General features: G+C 39.7%; 1 long non-coding RNA gene across 1 annotated transcript; it reads right to left on the bottom strand.

Annotated features, from left to right (window-relative positions):
- Window positions 1-6,912: 6,912 nt before the first annotated feature.
- On the bottom strand, window positions 6,913-16,040 carry LOC110213849 (uncharacterized). The gene is made up of 3 exons (XR_002326125.2): window positions 15,708-16,040; window positions 13,397-13,426; window positions 6,913-9,271 (listed from the first exon to the last, which is right to left on the bottom strand). It is a non-coding gene; the product is annotated as an uncharacterized LOC110213849 (long non-coding RNA).
- Window positions 16,041-22,257: the final 6,217 nt, after the last annotated feature.

Here is a 22,257-nt window from a genome sequence, read left to right as displayed (position 1 = left end):
CAGAAAAGATTAATTCAGGTATTTGGCCCTGATTGGGGCTCAGTTGATCTTAAATGATGACACTAGAAAGATAAACTTATATGAGCAAATGGAAGTATCTGTATGATGATATAGTGCTAGTATTGTCATGGGGGAGAAGAAACTAGTATCTCTCCAGAACCTTATTGTCTTCCAACGATATTGAGGGAGTTCATTAAGAAAAATAGAGGTCCTGGGGATTAGCTGTTTTTTGAGAGTTCAAACAGGCAAAAAGAACAAGGATGCTGGTGTAGAGAGGAGAAAGAGAGTGGAACTTGCTACTTCTCTTGATTATGGAGTATATGAGAAGCGTATACAAACATGGAGGAAAGGGGAAGGGAGTGAGCATCAGATAAACCTCTCTTCTCTTAAATGGACAAAGAAGAGTTAAACACACACATCATTTGGTATAAAAAATACATCATAGCTGTGTGACCCTGGGCAAGTCACTTAACCCCATTGCTTAGCAAACAACAACAACAACAAATACATCAAATTCAACATGGAAATAAGCAAAGAATATGAAGGGTTGAGCAGGAGGAAGAATAGAATCAGGAATAGTCCCTAGCAAAACAAACTTCCTGATCCTGAAGAGGGCATTAAATGGTGTGGGGTGGGGAAGAACTAGAATCTAAGTGGGTGCCTTAGATGGCCTCTTAGACCGCTGAAGAATGGCTTAACAAATTGTGGTATATGAAAGAATGAAATGGAATATTACTGCATCATAAGAAATGATAAAAGAAATTATTTCAGAGAACCCTGGCTAGTATAAACTGATGAAGAATGAAATGAGCAGAACCAGACCAATTTATAAAAGGACAGAAACATTGTAAAGAAAAATAATTTTGAAAGAATTACCTATCATATCTCCCAAGGGCCTATGGAGAAACATTTTACCTACCTCCTGTCACAAAGGTGACGGACACAAGATGCAGAGACGTAGATTTTTTTGACATGATCACTCTTTGGATTTATTTTGGCTAATTATGCTTATTTGTTACAAAAGCTTTTTTTTTCTTTCTTTCAACTTTTATTGGAGGAGGAGAATTTTGAGGATGGGTAGCAATAGTGATGATGCTCCAAAAAAAGAGGGTCATGATAACATTTTTTAATGTGCAGAAAAGAATATAAGGAAATTCAAAAGGACACATAGACAAGCAGTAGTTTTGAAAGTGACCTGTAGAATATGTGATATCCTTTAAAAAAAAAAAAGCAAATGGCATAAAAGGGGAGATTCACAGTTTTATATAGAATTTTTATGTGCTGCTGCATGCATAGGAATCTTTTTTTTCCTCCTTAGTGTTCATATTCAGAATTCTTTTTTAAGGGAAAGGAAAGAGATAGGAAATGCCCAAGATTAATCTTGGGGCATATACCCAAAGTATTAAAAAAAGAAATTTTAAATTCAAAAAACTCAGCTGAGTAGATGAATGCTATCTTTTTTTTGGTCTTTTTTCTGCTTGTAGAATCTCAATAAATCAACATTTACTAAGCACCTACTATGTGCCAGTCACTGTGCTAAGCACTAGGGCTACAAAAGAGGAAAAAGATAGTCCCTGCACTCAAGAAGACTACAATCTAATGGAAGAGACAACATGTAAACAGATATATACAAAGCAAGTTAGATGTAAGATAAATAGGAAATAATAGACTGAGGGAAGGCACTGCAGTCTGGTAGTATCCATGACATAAATTCAAAACTCAGAACTAATGTCTACCTAGCAAGCAGCCCAGAGCATCTTGAACTCTTGGCATAGGGTACTGGTTCATTTTAATTCTCTTGTTCAAAGTCCTTATTCAATTGATACCTATTCAGATCTTCCCAGGTTTCTTTCATACCACTACTGTAGGTGGTGGTAGTTGCTGTGGATGGTGGTGGTGGTGGTTAGTGGTGGTGGTATTGATCCTTCATTCTCAAGAAGATCAATGACATCATGAAGGTGATGTCTTGATTTGCTCATGAATCGGATTTAAATGAATACTACTATAGGTTCACATGGAAAGACTGCTGGATGCTTTGATTATTCTATTGACCTGCAGTTCTTTCAGATGATTTCTGAGATCTTTCACAGATAGGGGAATTTTCCATCACTTTCTTAAAAATGTTAGGAGTTAGTGAGGTAGATTCTAAGAACCGCTCCTCAAGTCCTAATCTTGCAGTAAGAAAACTTTTTGATCTCCCACCACGTTTTTCCCACAACTAGTCTTTCCATTCTTCAAACACAAGAGAACTATCAAAGCCAAACTTCTCTGAATCTATTCCAGAGATTGAGAAATCACTGCAATGTCAACAGACCAAGAAAGCAAGAGTAGGAGGAAGCAATACAGTGCGCCCCAACTCCCACAACTGCTCCAAAAGAATACAAGACTGAGTCATGATTGGGAAATCAAAGGAGAAACCATAATGGGTCATCCTTCTTGCCCAAGATCACAAATTCAAACCATAGGCAAGGAACTTATGCCAGAGGAACTGTGCAGTAGGGATGGGCTGGGATCATGAACTTAGTTCCCAGAACTCTGAGTTAGGCCCTCAGTGCAGGGATGCCCAGAGCTTTTATTGTTGTTGTTCAGCTGTTTCAGTCATGTTGACTCTTCATGACCCCATTTGGGGTTTTCTCGGCAAGGATACTAGAGTGGTTTACATGTCCTTCTCTAGCTCATTTTACAGATAAGGAAACTGAGGCAGACAGGATTAAGTGACTTGCCCAAGGTCACATAGCTAGTACGTGTCTGAAGCTGTATTCGAACTCGTCTTGGGGACTCCAGGTCCAGGGTTCTGTGAGCTTTGGCACCTTCTAGCTGGCCTTGATCAGCACTTACCATAGACCTAGTCCTGGGGGCAGAGCCAAGATGGCAGAATGAAAGCAGCAACTTGCTTGAGTTCTCCCCCAAACCCCTCCAAATACCTATAAAAAATGGCTCTAAACAAATTCTAAGGCAGCAGAACTCACAAAAGGACAAAGTGAAACAAATTTTCAGCCCAAGACAACCTGGATGATTGATCAGAAAAGTATATCGTGCCGGGCTGGGAGCGGAGCGCAGCATGGCATGGGCGTGCAGGCCGCAATGAACCTGGAGCAGGCCTCAGAGGACTGAATCGTGGGCAGCTGTGGCGGTTTCCAGACTCCTCAATCCAGGAATGCCAAAGACAACTTAGAAGGTCAGTGGGAAAAGTCTGTTTCTGCGGTGCTGAGAGTGGAAGGTGGGATCTTGGCTCCAGTTCCCTGAGAACGTGGCCCTGGGGTGGACAGCTGCTTCCCGAGCTTCCTGCCCACAGACTGAGGGGGAATGAAGTGGCTGATCAGAGGGGGATTGCAAGGATCTCTTTGCTGGTGCTGAGGCAGGAATCTCTTGCTTTACCCATGCTTGGATCTGGGTCACAGTTCTGGACGGGAGTCCTGGGGTGAGGAGGAGCGCTGGCACAGTGGAGCTTGTAGTGGCTGTAGACAGGAAACCTTCCTCACAGTTCCAGGATAGAAAGGAGTGCTTGTGGTCACTAATAGACCACAGCACAGGCCAGGAAAGGAGTAAACACCTCGCCCCTTATCATACCACCTTGCAAGAACTGAAAATTTACAGGTACCTACAAGTATCTCTGAAAACAGCTATATAAATCCCCGAAGCTTGGGACAGTACATTCTCCACATTGGAAGCAGACTCTTACCTTAACAAAGAGTTTAAAACTCAAGTAATTAGCCGGGATCATGAGCAAGCAGCGCAAAAAGTGTCAGACTATATTATCTTACTTTGGTGACAAAGAAAATCAAAACATACAACCAGAAGAAGACAACAAAGTCAGAGCTCCTACATCCAAAGCCTCTAAGAAAAATATGAATCAGTCCCAGGCCTTGGAAGACCTCAAAAGGGATTTTGAGAAGTAAGTAAGAGAAGTAGAGGAAAAACTGGGAAGAGAAATGAGAGTGATGAAAGAAAATCACGAAAAACCATAGACCTAGTCCTGGGTCCATGCTAACAGCACAAGGTCTTCCAGAAGAGCCTGAGTCCCAGGAACTCAGTGCCTAGAACTCTGAGCTAGGCCAGTAATGTGGGGTACCCAGAGCTAATCTAGTATTCCTCACCCACCCTCCAGTCCAATAGTGCCCAGAGTGTTGAACATGAGGTCATCCAGAACAGATCATAGACTGAATGCCCATCTAAGACACCAAATTAGGGGCCTCCTAAAGGGCCAGAATCACAGACTTAGCCCTTAGAGTTCTCAGCTAGGTCAGCAATACCAGATTATTTAGAATAAATCACTAAAAGTAAACAAAACAAACAAACAAAAAGATAATATGATGCCAGGAATGCCCAAGACATGAATGCAGAAGAGAAGAATAACTACAAAATGCCTACAAGCAAAGCCTCTAAGAGAAAATGGTTTGACCTACCCATACCTCCCAGATCAATTAGAAATGGCAGGAGGTTTTTTTTTTTTGCTTTTTTTTTTTAGGCAATTGGAATTAAGTGACTTGCCCAGGGTCACACAGCTAGTAAGTGTCAAGTGTTTGGTCTGAGGCTGGATTTGAACTCAGGTCTTCCTGACTTCAGGGCTGGTGCTCTATTCACTGCACCACCTAACTGCCGCTAAGAGTTTTTTAAGAGTTAAAACTGGTATTATAAACAAAATGAGAGCAACAGAAGAAAGAATTGGGAAAGAAATAAGAGCTATGGAAAAAAGAATTGGAAAAAGAATTCATAGTTTAGCCAAGAGGTACAAAACCCTACCCAAGTAACAGACTCCTGAAAATTAGAATGGACCAATACAAAAAGAAGCATTAAAGCAAAGTCAAAAGATTGACAGAAGAAAATTTAAAGAATCTCATATGAAGAAAACTGATCTGGAAAACATATCAAGGACACATAAGAATCATTGGACTACCTAAAAGTCATTACGAAAAAAAGATACTAGATATCTTATTTCAAGCAATCACGAAAGAAAATTATCCAGATCTAAATAGAGAAATAGAGAGAATTTACCAGTTGCCTACTGAACAAAACATCAAAATGAAAACTCCCAGGAACATTATAGCCAAAATCTAACACTTCTGGATTAAATAATAATAATAAAATAGTTGCAAATAGCAAGGCAGAAAAAGTTCAGGTGCTGAGGAATCACAGTTAGGATCATATAAGATTTGGCAGCTACCACTATATGATGAAAGAAAACCCCAAGAGATGGAGTTTCTGGGTAATTAATAACCTATTAATTGGACTAGCTGGCAATCAACAAATTGATGATCAGTGATTTCTCTAGGTAAGCAAAAGACCCAAAGGGAGATTCCGAATCACTGTAAATGCCTTCTGAAAGGGAACTCCCCTGAAAAGTGAAGCTCAACCATGAATGGTGGACATGTAATGAGGAGGTAAATTAAAAGTCTTCAGCTCCTTCTGCTGAGGACTCAGATTGATCATGAGACTTAGCAGCTTCAAGGCTTCTGGCTAGGAGAAGCTATTTCCGTCCTGACCTCTCTGGCTAGTTGTCTCCTTCATAAGTTGGGTTGCCCTAAACTCTAATGGAGGGGAACTAGGACAGGGGGTTCTTCATCTAAACAAAAGCTTGTCCAGACTAGACTCTGTTTATACTCTAAACAGAAATGAGGTTTCCCAGTTGGATGGGGTCCAACCCAGTTAACAGAGCATGTGCCTTGGGGGATAGGAGTAATTTCACCACTCAGGCATGGCCTTCAGAGGCTGACTGACCTTTCCAGGAGTTGGGTCTTAACAGAAATAAAAGTAAAAGGGTGGATCACAAATTAATAATTAGTTATTAATATAATAGTGTAATATCAGTTTATCTCACTATAAAGAAGTGGAGAGCATAGAATAAGATATTCCAAAAGGTGAAAGCAATAGGCTTACAATCAAGAATAACTTACTCAGAAAAAATTGAATATAATCCTCCAGAGGAAAAAAAAAAATTTGACCTTTAATGAAATAGAAAAGCCCAGAGCTGAATAGAAACTTTGAAATACAAACACAGGAGTAAAGAAAAACATGGGGGAGAAAAGGTAAATATAAGCAAGCAGTCAGCAAAGACTTTAAAAGGATGAAGGGTTTGTATTCTAAGGGGTTGGGGGATCATACAAACCTCCCTTAAGAACTGTAAGGTCATCAGGGATCATGAAGGGAGACTACCAAGGTGGAGGGGCTGGGAGTGATTTTTGTTATGTTTTGATTTTTTTTTTAAAGAAGAAAGGAAAGAGAGGAGAAGAAAGGATATAATAGGTAAAGAAAAGAGAATAATGGGGGATATATCTCACATAATGGGGGGAACAAGGAAAAAGTACAAGGAAGGGGTGGGAAGGTCAGGTGCCACTTGAACCTCACTTTCATCTGAACTGATCAAAGGAGATAAAAACACAGACACTTCATATGGAGTTTGGTGTAGAAATAATTCGATTCAATAAGGAAACAGGGAGAAAGGAAAAGGGTCAATAAGAGGGAAAGCAGATCTAGGAAGGATTAGTTATAAACAAAAGAAGCCTTAAACTCAACAAAAAGAAATTGAAGAGAGGTTTTAAAGAAAAGGTAAGACCTTGTGATTGGATCTGGGTGATGAAAGAGAAGAGTGAGGGAGTAGAAGTTATTTGCATCAAATATAGAGCATTGATCCTGAGTACACTTCTTTTCCTTGCCTCTTTTCTTTGTAAAGAGAGAGCAGGGAAGAAAGAGAGGAAAAAATACAAGAGAATAAGGGAAATATAAAAATTGTAAAAGGGTTTGTAAAGAAAATCCAATGTAGCTAAGATTAGAAGAGAAACAGCTAAGTAGGGGGGGAAACCTTTGCAGCAGGTTTCTTTGATAAAGGTCTTATTTCTAAGACATATAAAGAACTAAATCAAATCTACAGTTATCCCTTCCACATCGTGACTTTCCCCACTATGGTTTCGATATATCACAGGTCGGCATATGAAATTAAATAGGAATTTGGGGGAGTTTTGCAGACATGACACAAAAAGATCAGCAGATGACAGAGGAAAAAGTTCAGAAACTTAGAAATGTATAAAATGTGTATAGTATTGCATAGTATCTTTTAATGGTATAATAATTCAGACTTCTCTGGTATGAAAGGAGGTCCAAAAAAATGTAGGTGGATTTTCCAGGTTGGGGGGGGGAACAACACACTACTCCCCCAACCTCCTCCCTGTGGAAGGGATAACTGTACAAAAATAAGAGCCATTATCTAATTGATAACTTAAAAGGACATAAACAGTCAGTTTTCAAGGGAAGAAATTTAGCCTATCTATAGCCATATGAAATGCAAAATTAAAGCAGCTCTAAAGTTCTATATCACACCAGATTTAGCAAAGTTGACAAAAAAGGAAAAACAACAAATGTTGGAGGGGTTATGGGGAATTAGGCACAATGATGTATTGTTGGTAGAGCTGTGAAATGATGCAGTCATTTTGGAAAGCAATTTGGAATTATGTCCATATAAAGTTAATAAAATGTGCATACCTTTTGACCCAGCAATACCACTACTAAGCATGCACTCCAAGGTGATCAAAAAAAGAAGAAACAGTCCTTTATCTACAAAAATATTTATAGCACTACTTTTTGTGGCAGCAAAGAATTGGAAATTCAGGGAGGTGCCCACCATTTGGGGAATGGCTGAACAAATATGATATGTGCATGTAAAGGAATTATTAGTGTACTATAAGAAATTTTAGAAGACAATTTCAAAGAAACCATAAAGACATAAATGAACTGAAACAAAATACAATGAGCACAATCAGGCAAACAATTCACATTATAACATCAACATTGTAAAGCTAACAATAGTGAAAGATTTAAGAATTCTGATTAATATAATTACTGATCAATCATGATTCCAAAGAGGAAGAATCTTGCCCACTTCCAGACTGACAGGTAATAAACTAATATGCAAAATGAGACACACATTTTTGGCCATGGCTAATATGGGAATTTGTTTCCCCTGACTATATTTATTCATTACAATAGTTTTATTTGTTTATTTCTTTGTTTTTCACCTGAAGGGTAGGTGAAGAAAAGATGGGGGTAGAGAAAAGATGGGAAAGAAAAAAAATAAATTCATGATAATTGAAAAATAAAATTAAATTTTAAAGGTAGAAATTACTTCCTCCTCAACTGGAGAATGGCTAGACAAGTTGTGGCTTATGAATATAAGGAAATATTGTTGCACCATAAGAAAATACAAGTATGAGTGAGTCAGAGAAACATAGGAAGACATTATGTGAATTGATGTAGAGCAAAATGAACAAAACCAGAACAATGACAAAAATAATATAAGGGGAAACATCTTTCAAGAACCTCAGAACTTTTTTTGTTTTTGTTTTTGTTTTTTGTTTGTTTGGGGTTTTGGGGGGGGGGGGCAATGGGCAAGTGACTTGCCCAGAGTCACACAGCTAGTAAGTGTTATATGTCTGAGGCTGGTTTTAAACTCAGGTTCTCCTGACTCCAGGGCTGGTGCTCTATCTACTGTGCCACCTAGTTGCCTCAAGAACCTCAGAACTTTGATCAAAGTGTAACATGAGTTGCACTGGCCCCATTGTCTAAGAATGAAGCCTGCTATATTTTACACCTATAGGATTCTCCAGTTTCCTGAAGCAGCGCTTCTTAAACTGTGGGTCACGACCCCATATGGGGTACAGAAAAATTTGGCAGTAGTAAGAGGTTCTTGAATACACAATGACAAATAAGTAATTAAAAATCAAACATGTAATGAATCCAAGGTGTTTCTGTTACCACTTGCCCAGATGCATCAGGCAACTTCACTGCAGCCTTGGTTCTGAACACAAAGCATGCGCACTTTGCACTGCATATGCCCTCAGACCCCATAACACCAACAATGCTACTGAAACACTTACAGTGGAAAAAAATTAAGAAATCCTGCCTTGAAGGGATTTGGAACACTCTTCTCTGGTTTTTGTCCCCCCATCAATTGTATTCCACCTAGTTTAGGGGCTCAGTCCCTAGTACCCCAGTTCCATTTAATCACTTAGCACCAGATATTTTATGAAGGGGTATTTGCTTCAAAGATATAGCAAGAACAAACGTACAAACATTTCCCCTCAATACCTCAGGGGCATGATCTCCCCCTACACCACCTCAGTCTCTGGGAAGAGAAGGGGGATTATACTCTCAGTTTAGCCCAGTTCCTACATAGCACTAGTCCCTTCAAGTTCAAGTCCAAAGCTGGCAGTGTGAGTTTCTGGCAACATCCAGCCTGGATTCCTAGATGCCCAGATCCCCCGTGGCTCACTTCTTGAACCTACAATGAAAAGGCACAAATGAAAGGCCAAAGCTTATTTTGGGGACCACATGGCCTAAGGAGAATAGGGGGAAGGGAAGGTGGTGGTCCTCAGTTCTCCTCACTTGTTGCATGGCATAATTGGCTATAAGTGAAAAAAGTCACCCAATACAAATGCAGGAAACATCCCTACAATGCTTTCAGGAAGTTTTGAAGATGCAGAAAGTTCTGGTTTTGGCACCAAAAGAAAAAGGATACTCCTAGCAAAGTGATAAGCCAACAGAAAATGTTCCTGAATAGGACAGTTTTTCAGTCTCTCAGAAGCAGTTCCCCCAGCAATCTCCATATGTGTAATGCCTATCTTGGTCATCTAGGCATGCACAAAACTCTCATCACACTCGCCCCACTGTTGGAAAATTTTGCCAGCCCTAGCAAATAGGCAAAGAGGCATTTTAAGCATACTATTCAAATCTCCAGTCCAAAAAAAGTTCCTTGTGGTCTCTGGGTGACCAGTGCAATATATAGGAGTCTCAAAACCATTAATGTGTCATGATCTCATATAGTCCCACATGTATAAGCAAAAATTCACCATTATCTCCCAATGGAAAGTTTTGCAGATTCAACAAGCAACAACCATTTCACATTTTCCAAATATTACTGCTTCCTTAGTACTTTATAGGTGCCCTTACTTGGTGCTCAGTTGGACTTCCTCAGTTCATAAACATGAAGAAAAGAAAGGCTCTTGTTTCAGATGGAAGCCTGATCCATACAAAGCATTCCAGATTACATGGAGTTTTCCCCACAGAGATTTAGAAACTAGGATTGACTGGGAATCACTTCTTCACTTGTAGGTGGGGAAACTATCCTGGGTAAAAACTTTTTTTTAAATATTTCGTTTTTTCCAATTACATGTAAAAACAATGTTTAAACATTCATTTTTTTTTAATTTGAGTTCCAAATTCTTTTTTTCCCTCCTTTCCTTCTCCCTTCATTGAGAAAGCAAGTAACTTGATATAGGTTATACATGTGCAGTCATGCAAAACATGTTTTCATATTAGTCATGTTGTGAAAAAAAAAACCCAGATTAAAAAAGGAAAAGAAAAAGAAAGTTAAAAAAAAAGGTACGCTTGATGTGCATTCAGATTCCTTCAGTTCTTTCCCTGGAGGCAGCATTTTTCATCATAAGTCCTTGGGAATCGTCTTGGATCTTTGTACTGATGAGAATAGCTAAATCATGGTGAAAAATTTCCTCTATTCATAGAGTCATCTGCCTGGAATCTGGACAAAATCTTTTTTCACAGGGGTCTCTGGAGAAGAGAGTTAGGCTAGTGACTTTGCACAGCTCAGCCCCACTCATATCCAATTCATGCTCAAGTCATCACCCTCATGATGTCAGTGGTCCTCTTTGCGAGCAAAGGAGGAAGCACAACAAGGATTCTGTGTGACATCTCTGCACAGAGAGAAGGACTTCCCAAGCAGGTACTGTGAGTTCAACTCCATCTCACGTATTTCTTAAACTTGTGCCTCACTGGTCTAGATGGTGGTCTAAGTTTAAGCCTACTTCTCCCATGTGAATGGGATGTCCCAGTGAAGACTTCTCAGTGTAATTAAGGTAATGAGTTCAGAAGGTAGTGTGAGAAATGAACTCTCAGAAGTGAAGGCTCCTCAAAGGGTCAAATAATTTTTGATTATTACTTTCAAAATCCTCCCCCACTGAGACCCTGTTTTTAAGCACTTAACAGAAAGAAGAAGCCCTGCCCCACCCCAACCTGAGCCATTTGCCCTTGGCTTCCCGCCTCTTTCCTTGTCTTTGAATTTCGTGCCTGGAATGTAAGCATCACCTCCCAGTTAAGAGGATAGGAAGAAACTTTCAAGCTTAGAATGTAAGCCCACCCCCAGGTTAGGGGGTAAGGGATAGTGGTGGGTGGAAACTTGTTTGCTTGGTGGGCAGAGATTTGCTTTCATAAGGCGGGCCCCTGTTACTCAGTCTCTCTCTCTCTCTCTCTCTCTCTCTCTCTCTCTCTCTCTTCCATGTGTATCAAAGGAGCAGACAGCCATCTCGCAAGACTGTAATAAAGGTAACCTTTGCTTTCCACCTTGAGAAGTCTCTGAGTTTAATTTGGGTTGGGGTCACTGTCCCACACACATGGAAGCTGTATTTGTGGGAAGGAGTTAGCTAGGTTCTTAGGAGAATGTTTCCTATTAACTGTCTTTACCATGTTTTCTGAGAGTAGCAGTCACTGCCCTCTGGGACCCAATTGGCCAATTCAAGCAGAAGTTGAGGACTGCTGATATTTCTTCTCCTTCATTTATTTATTATTACTTTCCTTTTTTTTTTTTTGAAAAAGCTGGGGTAATTTACTTTCCACCCTGAGTGCTTTTCATTTTTGATTTCTTGAAATAGAGCTCTGAAAAGACAGGCTTTCAAAAGCACATTGTGTTTTGTTAGGCAATTGGGGTTAAGTGACTTGCCCAGGTCACACAGCTGGTAAGTGTCAAGTGTTTGGTCTGAGGATGGATTTGAACTCAGGTACTCCTGACTTCAAGGCTGGTACTCTATCCACTGCACCAGTCCCAGTCACATTGTGTTTTAAAAGGAGCTATTTAACTCCACCTTAAAACCCAAATTACCCTGGCTTTCATTGAATGGACATCAAGTGCCCTATTTCAAGTCTCTGTGACTCACTGTTTAGCAATATTGTTTTAACAATCACGTTAAGAGACTGTCATTTTGACTATTATAAATACACAAATTAAAAATAAAGGACATAGAAAGAGAGATGCTACCTGCTTCCAGAGAAAGATCTAATAAATAGAAGTATGTATAGAATAATTTTACATGTGTATATGTGTGTATATGCCTATTTGTGTCTAATGGTAGCCGTTGAGGGGAGAAGGGGAGAAAAAAAATTTACATGATAATTGTTGTAAATTTGGAGGGAATAGTAAATTGTACATGATAGATTTGCAGTTTCATGTGCAATCTTTTTTTATTATATTGTGTTATGGAAATGTTTGTTTTATTCTGTGAATTGAAAATGAAATAATTTTTTTTTAAAAAGTATAAATAGCAATTGTTTTCTGTTTTGTCCAGAAACTCTGAGGGTCTTTCCCGCCCCAATGATATCTTTGTGATGGTAAATTGAGCCATGTTTCATCTCAACTCTTACTCAGCCTTTAATGGTTGAATGGGCTTGGCCTCAGACAAACTCAGACCCAGGAAAAATTTTAATTCTTTTTTTTTTTTGGCTAAGCAATGGGCTTAAGTGACTTGCCCAGGGTCACATAGCTAATGTTATGTGTCTGAGGTCTAATTTGAACTCAGGTCCTCCTGAATCCAAGGCCAGTGCTCTATCCACTGCCCCACCTAGCTGCCCCAAGACTTTAATTTAGAAAGGCCAAGGTCTCCCAATGCAACCTGGGCCATCTTCAGTGATCTTGACCTTTGTCTTGCCATCGGACTTTGTTGACTCCGGAGGAGAGAATGAGGCTGAAGACTTTGAACAGCTCTGCCTCACTCATATCCAATTCATGCTCAAATCAAGACCTCACCCTCCTGATGTCATTGGTCCTCTTCAAAAAGGAAGGAAGAAGAGCAAGAAGATTCTTCACAGGGCACACCAACATTTCTAGGGGTCCTTGCAGCATAGAGAACTAGACAAATTTCCTCTGAGTTTAAGTGTCAAAAGGCACCCCACATTTCCCTCAGTGAATCCCTATCGCAACAGGGATGGGATTGCAAACTCATCCAATGAGATGAATGAAAGCTCATAAAAATAACAAATTATTATATTTGTTTATATATTAGATTTCTAGGCACAGAGGTGCTTTGCCCTGTGAAATTGCAGGGCATATTGCTCTCACAATAACACAAATAGTCTAGGTCTGTTTAAAAAAAAACACACACATACACATATACGTATATGCATATGTATATACACACATATACGTATATAAACATTTCTCAAGCACTAGGAATCTCTTGACGTAAACTCTGTATTTTTCACATTAGCAGCAGTGTCAGTTTAGCAAGTATCAGTATCTCAACACTCCAGGGATGCAAAATTTGTGAAAATTACCTCAATGGAACTATCTTATAAGGGAACACATATCAGAAAAATAATCACTTGTACAATTGCAACCTACCTTTTTTTTCTTTGAAAAGTAGCACTCCACCTGAAAAGAAAAAAAGGCATTATAAATTCTTAGTTGGAAAAAAACCCAACAACACAGTAATCTGAAGGCAGCAGCTGCCAAAAGAGTGAATCCAGGAGGTATAGAAGATCCACCAATACAACAGCAACGCCTTGCCCCGTGAAGAGCCAGCCTAGCAACCTAGTAGTGGAACCCAACATCAGGTAGGGTCAATCCAACAGAGATGCCACATCTTGTGAAGAGATAGCCTGGTTGAGCAGAGGTGCAACTCATCTATTACCCATACCAACCCCTAAAGTGAATTTCATGAGGACTCTAGGGAGACAGAAAACATAAAAGAGATTGAGGACCTATAGTTTAAGATAGAGTGCTGGATCGAGAGTCAGGAAGACTCCTCTTCGTAAGTTTAAATCCGGCCTCAGATATTTACTGTGTGACCCTGGGCTAGTCACTTAATTCTTTTTGCCTCAGTTTCCTCATCTGTAAGATGAGCTGGAGGAGCAAATGGTAAACCCCTCAGTAACTTTGCCAAGAAAACTTCAAATGGGGTCACAAAGAACCAGACATAACTGAAATGACTCAACAACAAAAACAGTTTAGGAGTTCTGAGTTGCCTTGACCATCCGTATGTCTTCTCTAACTACCACTATAAGTTTGTGCCCATCTTCCCTCCCAAGAGATGTTATGTATATTTGTGGGAGAGTGTGTTCCAGGCTTGGAGAGGACATGGTAAGGGCTAGCATTTGCCATGTAATTTGAGTAGAAGCCTCTTCTATTAGTTAATAAGTCTATAGGTTGATTGTCACCAGGAAAGAACACCGGCAAGAACTTGTGAGAGAGTGTAAGGAAAGATAACCAACCACAGGGCTACCCTAGAACTCGAAGTAACAGCTGCCACTCTGGGAACCCAACTAGCAAGTATGAGTCAAAGTGGAGGGATTGGGTCTGGGGGGAGGGGGTAGCACATATGGAAACATATAAATGAAATAATGCTCATTGAAAATACCGGAACTCAAAATAGCACACATTCATTCACTGATAATAATTACATTAACATGTATGTATATACAGTCATCCCTTGATAGTCACAGGGTTAGGAATGCAAGAGCTCCCCACAAATGTGAAAAACCACTAATAACCCTAGGTCCCACCCCAAACTTTTATTTTTAATAATTATGATTGTAATTATTTAACACAGAAAACAAGTAAAACAACACACTTCACCCATATAAAATGTAGCATTTTCTATGCAAGATCTCTATGTGAGAGAGATTAGTATCTCACACACTATGCAGAGTCTTTGCAGCTACAGCAACTGTTTCATGGAGGATTTCCTTCTTAAGAAAAGCACAAAATAGGGGCAGCTAGGCGGCTCAGTAGATACAACACTGACTCTGGAGTCAGGAGGACCTGAGTTCAAGTCCAGCTTCAGACACTTGACACTTACTAGCTGTGTGACCCTGGGAAAGTCACTTAACCCCATTGCCTAGCCAAAAAAAAAAAAGCACAAGATATAAAGTTCATTGAGGGAGAAAATCACATGACTGAGTCTGGAAGGTAGAGAGACAAAGAGGAGGCATTCCCAAAGAGTTTGCAGTAGTACACTGAAACTTTTAACAAAATTTAACTGTTTATGATAAATTTGTGTGTGTATACTTATAGTAGTAAATGATAAAATAGATTAATAATGTATATAATTTATGCACTTATGACTTACTAAATTTTTAAAAATTTTCTTTACATATGCAAGTCATCTGTGATTTACTGCAGTATGCTGCAAATCTCCAAAAATTCCCATCTAATTATCGAGGGCCAATCCATGAATAACAGAAACTGTGAATGTGAAACCTGTATTTTAAAGTGATCAAAAAATAATTAGAAAGGATGTAAATAAAACTGAATTTTTAGCAGGTTATTTTTTGACCCTCCACAGAGTCCTACTTTGATACTTCACCTTGGCATAGTGGTAGCACTAGCCGTCAAAGGGTGTGCCAATAAAGTATAAGCTCTAGAGGACACTATCAGGCTTTAACACAATCCAAGCAATACTCTACATCTACTTTGTAAAGAACCAGCCTGACTGAGTACAGAGAGGTCTATCACCAACAGGCTAGCTCCTTGGTAACAAATTCTTTGACCATGACAATCCAGGAAACTTGAGGGAAATACAAAATAACCCTGTATTCTGGCCAACTTCCTTCCATTTAGGCAATGGAGGGTGGCAGAAAAGAAGACTGAGGGTGCTAAGAATTATACATTTCTAAGGCAATTTACAAACATCGATGTTGCTGTTAGAACTTACATCTCAGATCCTTGTCTAGTAGCCAAGTGGACATACTGCTCAGTGGACCGAGCACTGGCCCTGGAGCCAGGAGGACTCAACTCAGAGGAGTTGCATCATATCCATATCAGCATTCTTGCTATAACTGGAATCATAAGACAAAAGGAGCTTGCAGCTACATGGAAGGATGGGTCACAGATTCAACTTGGAGGGGTAAATAAACATTTGATGGAATTGGTCCAAGAGACATGCGGTCATCATTAGAAACATTTGCAAGAAGATCACCATGAAAATAATGACACTTTATGTACCAGCATCTGTTGTAGAAGATGAAGAAACAGAGAAATGCTATGAAGAACTCAAGTAGACCCTCCAAATTAAAGCACATCAACATGCCCTTCTAACACAATTTGGAACCATGTCCCAAAGTTAGTAAACGGTACCTACTCTGTGACCCGGAGATACCTCTAATAATACTAATAATAATAATAGCTAGTGTTTATATAGTACCTACTACATGGTAACCACTGCACTAAGCACTTTACAAATATTATCTCATTTGTTTCTCACAACAACCCTTTGAGGTAGGTGCTACTATTATACCCATTTTATAGTTGAGGAAACTGAGACAAATAGCAGTTGAGTGACTTGATCAAGGTCAAACAACTAATTAACCATCTAAGACTAGATTTTAACTCAGATCTTCCTGATTCCAAGCCCAGCCCTCTATATACTGTGCCACCTAACTACTAAGTCTACACCTCAAAGAGACCAAAGAAAGAGGAAAAAGAACCATATGTACAAAAAATATTTATAGAAGCTTTTTTCGTGGTGGCAAAGAATTGGAAACTGGGGGGTAAGGGTAACGGTAAATGGATGAACAAGCTATGGTATATAAAGATGATGAAATGCTATTGTACTGTAAGAAACTATAAAGGAGAATGTTTCAGAAAAACCTGGGAAGATTTGTATGAACTGATCCAAAGTGCAGTGAGCATAACAAGGAAAACAATTTGTATTGTAACAACGATCCTGTGAAGATAATTTACTTTGACTTACTCACTCTGATCAACACAATGGAACCAATTACAACTCCAAAGGACTCCTGATGAATCATGCTGAATGGGATGTCCCAGTGAAGACTTCTCAGTGTAATTAAGACAGTGAGTTCAGAAGGTAGGATAGGGTTAAGAATAGATTACTGTAAGATCTTCTCTTTTTAGTGCCAAATATTAGCAGTTAAAATTTGTCTAGTTGTTAAGCCCTGGCCTGCCTTCTGATCTTATCCAGATGTGCCTTTTGAACCCTTAAATGTTCAAGTCCCCTTATCTCCCTTTCACAGGGTCTTATTCAGATGTCTCTCTGTTCCCAGCATTATCTGTTCAATCCCTGAGACCTTCCAAAACAACTGTAAATTATTTTCCTAACGGCACATTTTTAGCCGAGTTAACGGACAGTTGTGAGGGAGGGGGAATTGAACCTTCAAGGTTATATAAACTAACTTCTACCTCTGAGGGTTGTCTCCTGTCATCAGAGCCATTGGGGTGAGGCCACCCAAATCTTGAGATTTGAAATAATAATAATAATTATAGCTATAACAAATTAACTTTCTGTTTCTCCTTGGACACCTCTGTGTTTTGCTTTATTTTTAATTTGAGTGGCATCCCACACAATGCCATCCACCTCTGGATAGAGAAGTAATTAAGTAATTAACTTAGAGTACAGATTGAAACATATTTTTTTCTCTTCTTCTTCTTCTTTGATTTGATTTGACTAAAATGGGAACTTGCTTTGCTTTACTATATATATTTGTAACCAGTTTTGCTTTTCTTTATTTCTCAATGATAAGGGTGGAAGATAAGGAAAGAAGAAAATTTGGAAGTGAAAATGAAATAAAATTGAATTTTAAAAAAGGGGAAAAAACATACACTTTAATACTTGGTGACTTCAGTGGAAAGGCAGGTATTGGGGAGGATGGTGAAAAATAGATTTGAAACATGGTTCAAAGTAACTCATTGAAAAAAGCAAAGATGTCTAGACTATACAGAAGCCTTAATCCTATAGATCACGAATAGTTTCTTCAAGAAAAGTTGGGAGGTTCTGTGTATGGTAGGTGAGCATCAAGTAACATTATAAAAAAAAACTGAAATAAATTTAACAACAAAAAACATCTGATTACTGTTGTAGGAGTTATTTCCAAATCAGTTGTCTGTACACAAAGCAGAATTGCAAGCAATACCAAACTGGATATGGGAAGATAAAAAAGCTTTCCAAAACTCAGAATTCAGCACCAAACACCAAAGCTTTGCAGCTGATAGATAATCATAATTAAGACCAGAATGCAGGCTAGGTGGGTGAATAACACTGACTTAGCCTCTTTAGCTTATTTTTTGTGCTAAATCAGATTCATTTGTAACGCTAAGCCTTAGAGCAGACATGCACAACATGCGGAAAAAATTGAGACTGTTACATCAGCTGACACATCGTATCCTATAGCCAATGGAGACATTAAAGGAAGGAAGCCCTTTACGAACCAGAACCAGAAAGATTTCTCTAATATGGGAGAGGTTTATCGTTCTTGTTATGAGACCTCCTTCCGCAGGAAGCTCAGAAAACTCCGCAGTCTGAGGAATCCTATTTCTGTTGCATTTCAGTTTGCACAGTTTGTGTAATGGACAGACCCAAAAAACAAAAACTGAGAAGAGAGCTTTAAAATGAAGGTGATCTAAAGTTCACGATCAAGGAAAGTTGATAAAAACCCTAATTCAGACTAAGTCAGGTTCTATGGGGAGCCTGCATGACCTCATCAAAGGAAACAAGATCACAGTGGGAACATTGGGTGTCACAGCAGTATCAGGACACAACTAAAACTAGCTGAATTTTTCATATTGGAGACTTATGTTGTTCACTGAAGAAGTTGGTGGTATTTCAAGGGGATGGGGGGTGGTTTGGGGAGGCATTAAAAACATTCAGGTTATGCAGGCCTGCCTTAGAGGATGTGAAGAGGATTCAGATTGTGTAACCCTAAATTAGATAGTTATCTGTGCAGAATTCTTTACTCTCCACCCAGATCAAGTTGAAAAGGAAAGACCTAATAATCTTAGTCTAGAGGAATTCTATTTTGCTCTTGTTAGCTGGGTGGAGTGGCTATTTTTAAAGTTTCTGTAAACCTGCTTTGAACTGGGAGAGGTTCTAGCAATTTTATTCTAGCACAGAAAAGCTGGGGTGACCCTGAGAAGATGAACCTAGAAGCTAGTACATACCCTAATCCTAGCACTGTGGAGACTATGGAACCATCCATCACCACAAGACCAGTAGAGTCCAGGGAAGCACCAGGCAGGGACAGTGCCCACTGAGGGAAGTACATTAACATTACCAGAACTCATTGGTGGCACTGAAATGTCTGAAGCGTGAGTTAGTTTTCTGTGGAACCCCGCTTGAGAACCTTTAAAATGCACTCTGACTGAATCCCAAATTAAGCTGACTAGTATCAACCTTTCAGAGTTTAGTCTAAGAAAGACAGAGTTATGTTGTCCAAATCCATGTTTTATTTCTCTCAAAGTGAGTGGCATGCATATGCATGGAGCTGCAGTGTTGGAACTGAGCTCATTTTGGGGTTGGGATGTAGAGTTTATATACCTTTTCAGCAGGGGCTGACATGATCCATCATCATTTTACCTCCAGACAGGGAAAATGCCTCTTCTATCAGACCACCCCCAGGATTTGGGCTATCTATGATGGGGATGGGATCTGAACCCCTAAAAGGAAAAGACCATGTCTCTGGAATCTGGACCCCAAAAAGGAAAACTCTGGACTTTCCCACCTGGTCAAATCTCTGGCATTCACCTGAGGCTATAATCCTATCAACTGGCCTTTCATTGTGGCTATACCCAATCTCTCAATTCTGTTCTGTTACCTCCCAATTGCCCCTGGCCACTTTCCATCCTTAATCCTATCTAGACTCCATTCTCCCTGGGCCACCTGGTCCAAGTCCTTGGAGTTCCATTGACCCCAGTTTATTGGCCACTCCCATCTATATCCTTGTTAGACCCCTCCTCCAGTCACCCCAGACTATTTGGCCAGTCCTGGATCCCTCCCACAATCTTTCTGTATATAAGGTCCATCTTGCCTCCATTAAGGGGCTCAGATTTTAAGATCTGGCCCACTTGCATTAGCGATAAAATGCTTAGATTCCTCAAGAATCTGGCCAACAGGGCAGATTCTTTAAATCTCACTCACCCCCATGGATGTTCTAATAAGCCTTGTCTTTGGCTGAAAGAAGGCTTTGGTCAAATTCATTCGAGCAGGATCTGCATGTCATGATTCTGGGGTCCCAGCACCTCTAAACTGCTAAGCCTCAACATCCAGACAGAAGAATCTGTCTTCACCTAAGCTTGAGGAGAACACTATGGGGTTTCCTTACTTTAGATTAAAATTACTTGCAAGCTTGGGTTGGGGTTTGACCAGGATAAAGAGAGTCAATGTAATCTCATTATCAGAAATGTCCTTCTAAAGAAAAACTGAACTTAAAGTCCACTTTGGGAGAAGGGGGCCTGGGTAAACCTCTGAATCGCCAACATATTGGTTATGAATAATTTTTCACACTGGGAACATTCTTTTGTTTACGACTGATAAGGAGCAGCTACCTTGAACCAGACACTATCTTGATTAACCATACTTCTCCTATTTTATTTTATGGACTTCATCCTGTTACGACACTTATACTTACAATACCCCCTTGTTTATGGCTAATAGAAACTAGATACTCTGGGGGTGTTGGTTTAAGAGGTTTAGGGGTGCTGGGATCTCCAAAACACGGTCCTGCCCGAATGAATTCTACCCAAGCCTTCTTTCAGCCAAAGACAAAATTTATTAAAGAGCCACCATATTGGCCAGACTTTTAAGGAATCTGAACATTTGTGAGCTATTAGCTACCTTATTAAGAATCTGAGCCCTTGGCTAGGTTCTTAAGCAATCTGAGCCCCTTAATGGAAACAAACAGGACTGATAATCATTTAAGATCAATTGAGCCCTAGTAAGGGCCAAAAACCTGAATCAATTAACTTTTCTCTCTGAGTGAACTAAGAATGCCCCCTTCCTGTGTCAGTACTACAGGACCAGATGAAGCTGACCAGCATTCTTCCTGTTTGTGATCACTAAGGACCAGATGCCTGAGACCAGATACTGTCTTGAATAATGAGACTTCTTATCTTGGCATCATTTGGACATGTTATGTAGGGGAAACGCAGACATCCTGGGACTATAATTTCAGTTGACGCTTTGCTACTTCTCTTGTCTTTATTGTGTGTACAACCTATTCAACTAAGAAACTCGGAAACTTCTTTTCTCATGTTATATGTTAAAAACATATGGAGGCTATATTTTTTTGAGTAACACAGACATCCTGAGTCAAGGTTTAAATGTCCTCCTAAAATTACTTGATTCAGTCAGAGTTAAAGCTTTCACTCCACGTACATGTTGCTAATTTAGGGGAACAAACAATATGAATTTTCTTACCACCTAGCTTGTTGCCTCTTTAACCAACTTTCAGGTCGACAGGACCCAAATTCTTCTTAGGTTGAGGTACAAAGGTCTTGGTTTGGGTCCGTACCCCATCAGGGCACTCTCTTGTTCTATGGAAACTATAATTTTGGCTGACACCAGCATCTTGAGTCAGGGGAGGGAACACAGTTTACTCTATGGGTAAATAATCTCCTTCAACTGGCCTTTCTTGGGGCTCATTTCTAAATGAAATCCCATGCATTTGTATGCATTGGTGCCTTTGAGAGAAATAAACATGAGCATGCAGCCTAACTGTCTTTCTTACAAGGAACTCTTTTATTTTCTATTTTTTGTTAGGCAATGGGGTTAAGTGACTTGCCCAGGGTCACACAGCTAGTAAGTGTTGTGTGTCTGAGACTGGATTTGAACTCAGGTCCTCCTGACTCCAGGGCTGGTGCTCTATCCACTGCGCCACCTAGCTGCCCCATAGAAGGAACTCTTTAAGGTTGACATTTCCCTTCTGCACAAATTCTCCACATGTGGGCCCCTATGTCTATGAAGCTTGTTCTTCCACTATATTAGTTAGTCAACATGCATTTATACAGATAGTGTGTATATCTATGGTAATATGTTCCCTCAGGCAATGTTCTGTTGTAAAGGTTATTAGTATACTCTCCCATTAAATTCCTTTTATTTGAACTAGTTGTGTTTTTAAGGCTGTGAATAGAGCGCCAGACCTGGAATCAGGCATATTCATCTTTCTGAGTTCAAATCTGGCCTCAGACACTAGCTCTGCGACCCTGGGTGAGTCACTTAACCCTGTTTGTCTCACCTATAAGATGATATGGAGAAGGAAATGGCAAACCACTCCATTATCTTTGCCAAGAAAATCCCAAATGGGGTCATAAAGCATCAGACATGACTAAAAACAACTCTCCTCTGCCTGACTATAGGAAAAGTTTAAAAAAAAAAAACCAAAACATCACTAGGGGTTTGTAAGTTATAGTTTTGAGTGGATATAGGTCCTCAGAGTAGCTTGAACCTCTAATAGTGATTCTGGGGGCCCCCA

Source organism: Phascolarctos cinereus, unplaced genomic scaffold (genome assembly GCF_003287225.1).
Source record: "Phascolarctos cinereus isolate Bilbo 61053 unplaced genomic scaffold, phaCin_HiC Scaffold_1;HRSCAF=81, whole genome shotgun sequence".
NCBI classification, from domain to species: domain Eukaryota; kingdom Metazoa; phylum Chordata; class Mammalia; order Diprotodontia; family Phascolarctidae; genus Phascolarctos; species Phascolarctos cinereus.
This window is presented reverse-complemented; position numbering and strand designations above follow the sequence as displayed.